At 43.9% G+C, this 13380-nt stretch overlaps 1 protein-coding gene across 4 annotated transcripts in view; it reads right to left on the bottom strand.

Moving 5' to 3' along the window:
* The window catches only part of PKIG (cAMP-dependent protein kinase inhibitor gamma), a 96942-nt gene that overhangs the window by 15005 nt on the left and 68557 nt on the right, over positions 1-13380 (bottom strand). For all 4 annotated transcript variants that reach the window (XM_017541183.2, XM_017541186.2, XM_017541184.2 and 1 more), the window contains exon 2: positions 11280-11349. The gene's annotated coding sequence lies outside the window, so the exon portion shown is untranslated. The remainder of the gene's footprint in view (positions 1-11279; positions 11350-13380) is intronic.

The following is a 13380-nucleotide window of genomic DNA, read 5'->3' as shown; positions in this document are numbered from 1 at the left end:
CCACATCACACTGCCCCCTTGGGAGTCCCTAATGACATTACAAATCTCTGAGGGGAATGGGTGGCAGGGTAGAAGGCATCTAGGGTGCTCGTCCAGCCCAGCTGTGCTGTTTACCAGCTGTGAGGCCGCGCACAACTCCCCTCACCTCAGCAAAGCAGGGCTAACAGTCACACCCTGCAACTCAGGGGGCTGCTGTGAAGATTCAATATGATGATGATGCAGAAAGTATACTGAGTGATGTGGAATGTAAACGGCATGCAATTAATAAATTATTCGTATGGTTCATTTGTGGGCTGAGTTAGTAAAACCTGCCTTTGGACATTTCATTCAGCTCCTTTGTTTTTACTCTGTTTAATGGTGCTACCGAAGACTAAAACTTCCTTCTTTGGTGCTTTACAGTATTGAGTGGTAAGAATATAAATTCCACAGAAGTGGTGTCCCTGGCTGGTGTGTTTACTGTTACGTCCAGAAGGCCCGGCACATACTTGAAGCTCAATGAATAGTTGATGAATGAGTGAATAATAGAAGATGTTCTAGATTACAGGGAAGAAAGAGGAAAGAATGTGCGGCCCTGCACCTTAACAGTGGCTGAAGATCTGGTTCAACATCCAGGCAGCAGGGTGACCCCTGATGAGTCCCCTTTTCTCTCTCAGCTTCCTTTCCCACCATCTGAATAATGAAGTTTGAAATATCATCTCCAAGTCTTCCAGTCTTTCTTTCTTTCTTCCTTTTTTTTGAGACAGTGTCTCACTGTGTCGCCCAAGCTGGAGTGCAGTGGCACAATCTCCACTCACTGCAACCTCCGCCTCCCTGGTTGAAGTGATTCTCCTGCCTCAGCCTCCCAAGTAGCTGGGATTACAGGCATGAGCCACCACCCCCAGCTATTTTTTTTTTTTTTTTTTGTAGTTTTAATAGAGATGGGTTTCACCATGTTGGCCAGGCTAATCTTGAACTCCTGACCTCAAGTGATCCACCTGCCTCTGTCTCTGCCTCCCGAAGTGTTGGGATTACAGGCATGAGCCACCACATCCAGCCTCCAAGCCTTCCAGTCTTGATATTTCATTTGTTCATTCAATGTACTGAGCACCTTCTATATGCCAGGCATTGTGCCAGGCACAGGGTATACACTGGAAACTAAAAAAGATAGTTACGATGTGTAAAAAGAAAAAGGCACTGAACAAGTAAATGAATCTATCATCACAGATTATGATATGTGCTATGGGAGAAGAGGAGAAGGTTCTCTGCATGTGGATCATTGAGTTAATGGCTATATGATCAGGAAAGGCCTCTTTGAGGAGGTGGTTTTTGCTGAAATCTACAGAAAAGTTGGATAGAGAGTGACCCAGAGAGCCAACAGGCAATCTGAGTCTAAAAACAATCTAGAATCTCCTAGCTCAGCCTGAGCCCTATGGGGTGCTAAAGAACGAAGCTCTTTCTTTTCCTTATCCTCAGGAAGTTTTGGTGTCTTGCGGGATCTGAATGACTGCCAGACATTTGGTTGACCTTGAATGCCCAGGACAAAGGGTGAAGCCCTTATACTCTGTCCCCAGACCTTTTGGGGCCCTGGGGTCAGAGATTATGATGCCTGCAGGTGCTTGCTCAGGGCATTTCCCCACAGGAAGCCACTTCTCCCCTGGGTTTTTAATATTCCCCCTAGCTTTGTAAATTGAAGAGGCCCCAGGCTCTGCCAAGAGCTACATGGTCTGTTCCAAGTCTGCAGCTATTAGTCCTCATTGCTCAGGCAGATTCCATCACAAGCTCCAAATTGTTTTCCAAATATACTAGAAAGGTCATTTCCTGTTTTTTTTTTTTTTTCTTTTTAAAAAATTCAGTATTTGCAGAGACCATACAAAAAGCAAACAGATTTTGCCGAAAACACGAAGCACAGAAGTGGGACTTGGTCTCACGGGAGAAGTTTTATCAGGGGTGGGCAAAATACTTTCTAAGGCTTCTCTGAGGGAAGAAAGGGCCATGGAAACAAATGTCAGGGCCTACTGAACTGGCATTCGTCAAATTCCAAGGGTAGCGGCTTCTCTCTGTGATGGAAAGCCAGAAAAGAGAGGGACTGAGGCCAAAAGAAAACTCAGGGCCACAAATTGAGAACATTCCAAGAAGCTGGGAAAGGACAGGACTGCTGGTGCTAGCCACGTGTCACCTGCCCGGGGCTGGCTGCAAAGCCCTACCCAGTGCCTTAGGGGCACAACCAACACAGGGTCACCAGAGAGGAGCCTGTCGCCTGCCTGGGTAAGTGCCTGCTGCCATTCAAAGAGTGACCCTGAGTGAGGCTTTGTTTGGAGGCAGAGAGGCAAGGCCCTGGCCTCTGCATCTACAAGGCCTAGACCCAAGCAGGCCTGGATGCAGTGGTAGGGAGGGAAGGGCAGGGTGCTGGAGTCAGACAAGGTCCTTAGCGACTTCCACGCTGCCTTTCCCCAGGGACACCTTTCTGTCCTCCTCTTCCAACTCATTTCTTCTAAGACCACTCCCCTCATGGGACTTCCAGACACCACACCCTCTGGGCCTTTCTCCTACCACTCTGCACAGTCACCCCCTCCTGCTTGGACTTTTATCTTAGGATGCTAATCTCTTCTGTTTGCTCCCTAAGGGCTCTTATCTGTTCCCTGAAATATTCTATGCTGGTGACCCCCAAAGAGCCCCAACCCTCTCTTAAGAGCTCTAGATTTGTGACTCAGCCTATTGTGCATGTCGTTATCAAACTTGCTGAGGCCTAGTTACACAGCAAGGTTTCCAGAGATTGGCAGTCTCCATCCTACTGTGAGGGGAGGGGCAGGAAGGGAAAGTGAGATCACTTCCTAGCAGGCCTGCCAAAGGCCCAGGAGCTGGGCCACACTCCAGGTCTGCCCATGCCAGGCTGGGTGCCTCTGGACAAGGCTCTTCCCCCTCAAACCTCAGGAGTCTCAAGTGTGGAATGAAGGGGTAAACTGGGTATCTCTGTGGTGGTTCTGAAACATGTCTGCAAATTACCTGACATTCCTCCTCTCAGGAAGTGGAGTTTCATTTCAATTTCCCCAAATGACCTCTAACAAATAGGATGTAACAGAAATGATGATGTGTGACCTCCAAAATGAGGCTATAAAGGGTTATACAGCTTTCACCTGGCTCTCTCTGGGGACACCTGCCTCTAGAGCTTTGAGTTGCATATGGGAACTCTGAGGTGACCATGCCATGAGGAAGTCCAAACAGGCCCTATGAAGTGACCACAGGGGACAGTCCTGAGATGGCCAGAAAGAGCAGCAGCCTGCCAGCCTCCAGTGGTGCTGGCCCCAAACTACTCCAGTTCCAGCCACTGTCTAACTGCAACTGCATAAAAGATCCAAGCCAGAACTGCCAAGCCAAGCTCTTCCCAATTCCTGACCCACAGAAACCACGAGATATAATAAACAACTGCTGTTGTTTTAAACCACTGAGTAACAGGGGTGATGGATTAGGCAGGAGTGGATAACCAAAGCAATCTCTAATGTTACTTCTAGCTCTCAGGTAAGGGAAGTAAGAGCTTTCTAGCTCTGAAGGAAGGGCAGGAAAGCAAGGAAGTTCCTAGAAGACTGCTGCTCCCTTCACAGTAGGACAGAGACTGCCACTCTCTGGGAACTTGCTGTGTAGCTGAGCCTCGGCAAGTTTGGATCATACATCCACAGCAGGAGGCCCGGGGAGGACCCAGCATGCCCGGCACCAAGCAGTGATCCAGCTGAACTGTTCCGCTGCTTTCCAGAGACCACTGGGGAAGCACAGACTTTCATGGGTTGAACGGAGTTTGTGTCAATCTAGTTCCTCTAGAATTATATAAAATGCATTCTCAAAATACACTGTGGAAAATGAAAAGAAGCAAGATATTATCTCTACAATACTCATTCACTCCCTCAGAAAAATTTGATCCCTCAGTATATACCAGGTTTGGGACTAGATGCCACAGATACAAAAACAGTAAGAGAGCATATGAGGGAAGTCCATGGTCTAGTTAGGGAGCTCAATTCGTAAACCCCTAATTCTTAACCAGTGGTAGTAGAAGGGCACATATCACAATTACCAGAATCGCTAGAGGCCAGTTTCTAATAGTAATGCTAATAAGGCCAGGTGGGGGGGTCTGGTGGGGGGTTATAATTATTCTAATAATGCCGGGTGGGGGGAACTGGTAGGGAATTATTATTATTCTAGTAAGGCTGGGTAAGGTGACCAACCGAGTGGGGGATTATTATTAATATTATTCTAATAATGCTGGGGGGGGACCTGGTGGAAGTTTATTATTATTCTAATAATGGTACATAGGGGGAACAGGTGGGGGATTATTATTCTTCTAAGAATGCCTGGTGGGGGGACCAGGGGTGTGCTCTCTAGCTAATGTTCACTGTCCTCATCAGCTGCTGTTACTAATGGTTGGGTATCATAGCCCACAACACATGATGAGAGAGAGGAGGTTAGAAACCACTTCTGTATATCCATCTAAATATGCCAGGCAGAGGGCACAGCATGCCAGGAGGCAAGGGGAGCCTGGTGCCCAGAAAGACCAATAAGAGGCCGTGGGGCTGGGGAGCAGTGAGGGGGAGAGGAGGTGAATGGGCTGACAGTCACTGGGGCCTTTCAGGGTCTTCAGGGGCAAGAGCAGACTTTGAATTTTGCTCTGACTTTGATTTTACCCTTAATATGCTAATGCTTCCCTTCCATGCCAATATTCAGAGGCTTCTCGCTAGTATAGGTGAGTGAAGCCCTCAGGCAGTGAGGGAGTCCTTTCACTCACTGCTCAGACACTGCACTGTGTGTCCACAGCCACTGCCAGTGATGGCTGGAGCCCTGCTATCTTCAGCTGCAGACGGGGTGTCCTCCCATCCTTCCTGCCTCCTGACAGAAGTAGGGTTCACAACCCAGAACGTGCCACACAAATAAATACTGGTTGAACAACAGCCTCCCTTGTAACCTGGAAGAGCAACATGTGTGCAAGCCAGGGCCCATCACCACTTGAGCAGAGTGTAAGTGTCATCGTACCTTTGAACCACATGAATATCATTTACACAAGGTTCCTAAACCCTTGGTTTTCAGTATTCCAGCCCTCTACCCCCACCTCCAGATACTGGGTCTTCATGGGAATGCCAGCCCCTGGTGAACAGTCCTGTGGAACTCCTAGTGGCCTGGGGCATAGACCCCTTAGCCTGAGCGCCTCTTCCCCTTCCCTGACCCACCAGAAGTGATGAAGTTTCCTTGTCTGCCACCTGCAGCACCTTGACTTCTTTCTAATAATGACTGCATTCAAAATTCATTCCACAGTCATTCAACAAATACATATAGAAATGTCCTGTGAGCCAGGCACGATGCTGATATGATTCAGCATCAGTTGATGAATCAGTTGGAATGGCAGATAATGGACCATTATCTGCCATTCCAACCGATTCCAAGAGGGCAGGTACCCTGCCTTTCTTGTTTGTCACCATATCTTCTAAATATAGCACAGCTCCTGACATATAGGTTTTAATCACTCAGTGACTAAATAACCATCTGGGTCCTGGCTCCTGACTAAATAATAACAATAGTAACAGTAAAACAAAACAAAAATGTATTTAAAATTATTTAAAATTTAATAAAATTAAAAAATGGTTACCACTTGCGGGGTGAATACACTATGTTCAAACATGTTGACATGTTTGGGGTGCTGGGCGTGCATTTTTGTGATTGCACTGGGGGCACCACACAGGACAGTTGTACTTTTATGGAATAAAAAGTACTTGGAGCATCCCAAAGGGCAGCTGTATGTTTATAGTTATAATTGTGAACTTCAGCAATATTTGGTACCGTATCACAGTTCACACCTAAGCAGAACAACAGAGGCCTGGTGTGGTCTCCCATGATTCTGGAATCTGAGAGGCTGGTGCCCAAGGGAGCACACTGGCCCACAACACGCTGGGTTCTCCCTAGACCAGTGCTCTTAAACTTTAAAAGTCACAGACACATTTGAGAGTTTGAGGAAAGCTACGGATACTCTGCCCAGCAAAGTATATACTCTCTCTGTGTGTGTAACCATACCTATGATTACAGGGGGCTCTTAAATCCCTAACACCTACCCATAAGCCCCTAGCTAAAAACCCCAGCTCTAGACTTCACATGACCCTGCATTCTTAAGGTTCGGAGGCTCTGGATCTCGACTCTCCAAGCACAGCTGGAACAGAAGCCTTCCTAAAATGGCCTTGGCCAGAAAACTAGTCCTGGGAGCTCAATGCAGCATCCTAGTCACTGCAAACATCTGCAACCAGGGGATTCCCAGGGGCCCTGAGTCAGAACAGGTCACAAGATGGCTGGCTTAGAAAGTTGCTATGGCAAGGCCCTGAAGCCTTGCTGATAAGCAGCCGAACAGTTCCAACCTCAAGGCAGCTTTCCTCCGGATGAGACCCTTGCTATAACAACAGTGAAAAGGACTCTTAGGAGAGGTGCTAGAGGCAGAGTAGGCCAAAAGAAGGAATTCAGAGGAGCCGGAAATCCCCCAGACTCCCAAGACTACTAGGACCTGGAGAAATAAAGGCTGGATTTTCTGCTCCAATTGCAAGGAGACAGAGCTGAAAGGTGGTAACAGGGGTGGGAATGGGGGAGGCAAGTGAGCTAACGAGGAGAGCCTGTACGGATTGGGGCTCCACCAACTGCCAGCTGTGTAATGCTGAACAAATCACTTAACATCTCTGAGCCTCAGTTTCTTCTTTTGTAAAACAGAGATACCAACCCCCAATCCTTAGGGTTGTTGTGAAATTAAAGGAAATTCATGCATAATTTTTTTTGAGTCCTTTCCTCCTAAGAACTTGAAAAAGTAAGGAATGAAGGAAACACAGGATGACAGTGGAGAGCTCACTCTAGTCTCAGAAGAAACTTGTTAGGCAAAATTCCTGACCTCTCTGAGCCTCAGGTTCTTCATATGCGAAACAGGGACAATGATACTTTCCTTGCAAGGTTCTACTGGGATTAGAAGGGATGGATGTATAATGCATGGCTCACATGATGAGACACTCAATAAAAGGTGGTGGTTACTATTATCAGAAAAGCAAAGCTAAATTCAAGAAGTCGTTTTGGTGTAGCTGAAAAATAGAAGATGTGGAGCTAAAAAAAGCTCAAGTGAAATCTTGGTTATGCAACTTTCTAGCTCTGGTACATTGGCCAAATGATGTAATCTAGTCTCAAAAAGCCTCAGTTTCCTCCTTGGTAAAACATGGATAATAACAGAAGCTACCTAATTAGACACTGGATGTAAAGGTTTAGCCCAGCATTGGCACAAGGGCACTCATCCATATGCTATAAACCATATTCTTTGGGCTTACACACAGCTTAGGGTATGACTGATGGCTTCCTGTGACCCAGGCAGATTCTTTAATTTTTTTTTTAGTTTTATTAAGTTATAAATGACAAATAAAAATTTTATATATTCACACTGTGACATGACTACCACAATCGAGCTAATTAACATATCCACCACCTTACACAGTTACTTTTTGTAGTGAAAATACTTAAGATCTACTCTCTTAGCAAATTTCGAGTATACAATACCATATTGTTAACTATCATCACGATGCTGTACATTAGGTCTCCAAAATGTCTTCATCTTAGACCTGCAAGTTTGTACCCTCCATTTCCCCAACAACCCTTCTACTCTCTCTGAGTTCAACTCTTTTAGATTCCACATATAACTGAGATCCTGTAGTAGTATTTGTCCTTCTGTGTCTGCCTTTTTTAACTTAGCATAATGTCCTACGGGTTCCACCATGTTCTTGCAAATGTCAGGATTTTCTTTTTTAAGGCTGAATAATATTCCTCCCTCTCCCCCACACCCCGTGTGTGTGTGTGTGTGTGTGTGTGTGTGTGTGTGTGTGTGTTGTGTGTGTGTTGATTACTATAGCATTATAATTTTTTTTTTTTTTGAGACATGATCTCACTCTGTCAGCAAGGCTGGAGTACAGTGGCATGATCATGGCTCACTGCAGCCTTGATGAGATGCTTGGGCTCAGGTGATCCTCCCACCTTGGCCTTCTGAGTAGCTGGGACTACAGGTGTACACCACCATGCCCAGCTAATTTTTGGATGTTTTTTTTTTTAATAGAAACAGGGTTTCACCATGTTGCCCAGGTTGCTCTCGAACTCCCGAGCTTAAGCAATCCTCCTGCCTCAGCCTTGCAAAGAGCTGGGATTACAGGTGTGAGCCACCACATCCAGCTTACAATATTATTTGAAATCAGGTTGTGTGATGCCTCCAACTTAGTTTTTCTTGCTCAAGACTGTCTTAGTTATTTGAGGTCTTTTGTGGTTCCATTTTAAGATTATTTGTTCTACTTCTATAAGCAATGCCATTGGAATTTTGATACGAATTGAATTAATCCTGTAGATCGCTTTGGGTAGTATGGACATTTTGACAATATTGATTCTACTGGGCAGATTCTCTAACTGGTTTGGTGTGGACACAGACAGCCTCAATTCTTTCCAAAACTGGGCATTAGAGATCTTGTTCAGCCAGGCAGGATTCTCACTTTTACTCTCTCCACTGGCTTCACTGGCTCCTCTAAAGGAGTTTTCCTCGTGGCCGGGAGATAGGGAGTGACTTCAGTGTCCATGGCAAACCACATGAGGGGGTGGTCTTCTGGTAGAAGGAATAACTATGCTTCCCGGGATGCATGGCCTGCCTTCCTTGCTGAGGTGCAAAGGAGAGTAGCCTGGGAGACAAGCAGGCACATTCCTTGCTGCCAAGCAGTTTGCCCATATGGTGGGAAGGCAGCAGCCCTGTTTAACGTACTTGGGGAAAACGACTGATTGAAGGGAAGTGCTAAGTGGGCACGCTGACCCCAGGATTCAGACCATGTTTTGTTTGTCTGGGGGCTCTGTATAGGGTTTTCAAGGTTTGTAAGAGAATCCCTTGATTCCTCTGTGTCCTTTGCATTGTCTGAAAGGTCTGAAAGAGCACCAATGGAATGTCAAGCGCTGTGCACAGAAGTCAGAGAGCATGGCCTCTAGACTCCAGCTCTTCTCCTTCTTCCTGTGTCACTATCAGCAAATAGTTCCACCTCTTTGAGTTTCAGTTTCCTCATCTATACAATGGAGATAATATATATGTACTTCATAAAATCAAACTAAATGAGACTAAGAAGCAGGTAAGTGCTTATCATGTCTGGCACATGGCTTAAGTAATAGTTCTAGAAGCTTTGTCCAAGCACTTTTTTGTCTGTGGGTGTGGCCAAGAACACACCTGGCCTTCACTCATTGTTTGCTCCCTCTCCTCTGTACACTGATCTTTATGTGCCACAGGGAGAGAGAGCTGTGAGACTGATCCCAAGGCTAAGGTGTCTTCACGACTCTTATCCCAGGAGATAAGCTGCAGCAACAGGATGCACTTAATATGCTCTTGAGGATTTCAACAAATCCTTACATAACAAGCAAACCAGAGAGATTTCTCCGGAAGCCCTAGCTAGGCACGTAAAATATTCAGGTGAGATGAGAGAAAAGAAGAGTAATACTCACTATCTTCCTTTAATAAAGAAGCTGAAGCTCACAGGTGTGAAGTGACTTGTCCAAGGCCACCTGTACGCTCTGCTTTTCACTAAGTGCCCTGACCCAACCACCCATCCACCACCACTTCCTCTTTTCTCTCCAAGGAAATTATCTTAGACTTGGGGCTCTGTCCCTGCCTTCTTGAAGGTCCAAGGGAACCAGGAACACAGGCGCTAAGAGAGGTGATGAGAATGCGCCGGGCAGAGTTGGAACTCCCTCAGTCCTTTACCCAAACTGGAGCTAAGCCTGACTCACACCTCTCTCCTGCTTAAAAGCCTCCAGTGACTTTCCATTCAGAACCATCAGGATAAAGTTCAGATTCGTTGATGGCCACTTCCAGACTCAACTCCAGCCAGGGCATCCCCTCTGCACTGTGCGCAGCCCATGGAATTCCATGGAGTACCACGACCCTGAGCCCCCAGGCCTTCGCCATGCTGCTCCGCAAGCCCACAGCCTCTCCCTGTGCCTGCTCCAAGTCATCTCCTGCACACCTTTCAAACCTCAGCACCCTCTGCCCACTAGCCCTCTGGACCTACCGCAGACTACTGCTACAACTCTACCGTCAGCCACACCCATAAGCTTCCTGAGGGCAAGGACTGTGCCACTTGTGCTTTGTTATCGAATGTCCAATTTACAGAAGATGCTCCATAAATATCTGTTAAATAAATGTCAAAATGAGAAAAGCTTTTCCTGGCTGAGGCAGGAGCCTAAAGTGAGCTGCAGCAGACACAGCTGCACTGCGTCCCTGTGGTGCTGAAGGGAGAGAAAATAATAAGACCTCTCTCTCTCCTCATGCAGCTTTCGGTCCCCACACCATCCTTAGTTTATGGACAGATGCACAGTGGATTCAGCAAGCTCTTCAGAGCGAAGAGCTCATACCGAGGCTCTCTAGCCTCCTCGTGAAAAGTCCAGCTATGGAGAAGGTCCGCGTAGGTATAGGCCAATCTAGAATACCCTTCAATTCTGATACCTTAACAATTACATCCATGGATGCTGATGGATGCCTAGTGGGTGAGAAGATGTCTGTGGACCTGGTACTTCCAACTTGATGATTCAAAGAAATTCACCACATTTGTTGATAAATACTGCTGCTTTAGGTAAAAAGTTGACTATTATGTTACACTGAGTTTAAAAATATTAACTTATTCCAGAAACATTTAGATATCATAAACTATGAACACTGACCCAAGGTGGCGATACTGCCAGGCAGGCCACTCATGCTCTATGAACGGCAACTTGTTCTCAGTGGGAGGGACTGCATCTTCATTCATCCTCACCAGACTACTGGGCTGAACCCATTTCTTTGGGTTGGGTTTTGCTTGCTTTTGCTCCTCTTTTACAGCATTAAAATGAAAATTCCCATCATGTGCCCTGGTCTTTGTGAAAACAGCTTTACAGCAAACACTTGGTGGAGAGGAAAGCTGGCACCAGGCCCAAAGTTGGTAGTCACTCCTGTGGATGATTCCTGCTCATGGCCAGGAAACCCATTCCCTCTTAAGCCACTGGAGGTAAACTGTCTTTCTGATGCTATACATATTTTAAAAAACAGCCTAAAAATGGAATCTTGATTGTGATCTTGCAACGTGATGTTATGTATATAACTTCTGAAAAGAGCCCTCCTGCCTTTTCTTCAAAGAGTCAAACCTCCCTCTAACTTCATTTGGAACTTACGTATCTTCTTCCTTCAATCAGAAATAAAGGTGTTCAGGCAGAAATGTGTGCTGCTCTGGCAGTATAGCATCAACAGCGTCACTACCCACCTGGTTTAATTTCTTTTTCCTGCTTGCATCTCTTCAAATTTTCCACCGTTGACTAATCAGTATGGGAATTCTAAGGAACCAGAAGAAAAACAAAAATTAGAGCCAGACATACTCTGGGATTATAAACTGAAACAATCTTTTGAAAAGACAAGTTGACAATACTTATTAACACATTAAATGTGCATACAAATCCTTTGGGGTCAAATTCCTGGACACATCACATTCCTGAAATGTCCAGGAATTTATACTACAGATATATTTATCTAATAAAAAGATACTTAGTGAAGCATTGTACAGTAGCAAAACCAAGGGAGAAAACAACTTAAATGTCTATTAATAGAAAAAGAGTCAAATTATGGTGTATCAATACTATGAGAAACTATATTGCTATTTCAAAGAATGAAGATTTCATTGAACTGATATGGAAAATGTACAAGCTTGTTAAAAAGTATATTGTAAAATTGCTTATGTTATCCTTTTTTAATTAAAAAAAAAAAAAAAATTAAATTTTTTTTTTTTTTTATTTTAAGAGACAAAGTCTCACTCTGTCCCCAGGCTGTAGTGTACTGGTGCTATCACAGCTCACTGTAGCCTCAAACTCCTGGCCTCAAGCAGTCATCCCCAGGCAGCCTCCTGTGTAGCTTGAGATTACAGGTATAAACTACTGTATCCAACTCAAATATGAACACACTTATTTAGCAGTTGTGTACATGCACATTTTAAAAGGTATATAGTTTACACTTAAATAATTTTCAGTATACAAAGAAAAGAGCAAACTATAAGCAATGGTTTCCCAAGGGAAATTTCTCTCTTTTGAAAAAAAATTTCTTTTGAGAAATTGTAGGGAAAAAAAAAATGAAAGACTTTCACTTTGTACATTATTTGTTTTGATTGAAAATTTTTAAAGAGGCATGTATAACTTTCACATTCATTACGCATGCTATGCAAAAAATTCATATCTAGCTAACAAGTACAAAGGCAAAAGATATTTTCAAACAAAGAATGGGCAAGTTTGCCTTTCACAGACCCCAAGAATATTCTCCAACAGAAAGGAAACTGAACACAGAAAATAAGTGAGATTTTAGAATCAACAATGAGCAAAGGAATTAGTAGGCATATTGGTAAATTTAAATACATACTGATTGAATAAAAAAAAGCTAATAGGAGATACAACAAATGTGATATTTGATAATATTAAATATCTGACAATAACAGAAGAGATAAAATTTTTAAGTTCCTTGAGTATTCAGAACACAGAAACACTGTTTTACTTTCCATAATACATCCATGATGCATATTAAAATTCTAAAGGTTAAAAACAACAACAACAAAAAAATGGAAGGCATAAATACCACACCAGTTAGCATGTAGTCAACTTGGGTGGAAAAGCCTAGTTATCAAGAAATGTCAACCCTTTGGAAATCACTATGTAATTTTAATTAAATTTCAGGAAGAATACCAATTGGTTTTCTAGCAGGTGAATGGATAAAATTACTTTAAGTGCATACAGAATAGCCAAAAAAATTGGCCAAGAAATGTCCAGAAAATTATGAAAAATAGGGGATTTGTCTTATGAGATTAAAAAAATGTACAATAAAGACATTATAACAAAAAGATATAGTATTAGCATAAGAATAGACAAATAGGCCTGTGGACTAGAACAGAAAGTGCAGAAACATTAACAGATCCAAGTATATATAGAAACTTATTTATAAAAATATGGGATTTCAATGTAAAAGGAAAAGACCTTTTTTTAAGAAATAGTATTGGCATAATTAGAACACAGACCACTTCTTCTTGCTATCTATAAACATAAATTCCAAACGGATTAAAGATTCTAGATTAAGTTAATTAAAACAATAAAAGTATTAGGAGAACATTTAGGAAAATATTTATATATATTTGATGTATGGAAGTTATTTTTAAATAAGGTAAGAAATCTAGACACTAAGGCCGGGCGTGGTGGCTCAAGCCTATAATCCCAGCACTTTGGGAGGCTGAGGCGAGTGGATCACGAGGTCAAGAGATCGAGACCATCCTGGTCAACACAGTGAAACCCCGTCTCTACTAAAAATACAAAAAACATTAGCTGGGCATGGTG

This window comes from Cebus imitator, unplaced genomic scaffold (assembly GCF_001604975.1).
Source record: "Cebus imitator isolate Cc_AM_T3 unplaced genomic scaffold, Cebus_imitator-1.0 Scaffold132, whole genome shotgun sequence".
In the NCBI taxonomy this organism is placed as follows: Eukaryota; Metazoa; Chordata; class Mammalia; order Primates; family Cebidae; genus Cebus; species Cebus imitator.
This window is presented reverse-complemented; position numbering and strand designations above follow the sequence as displayed.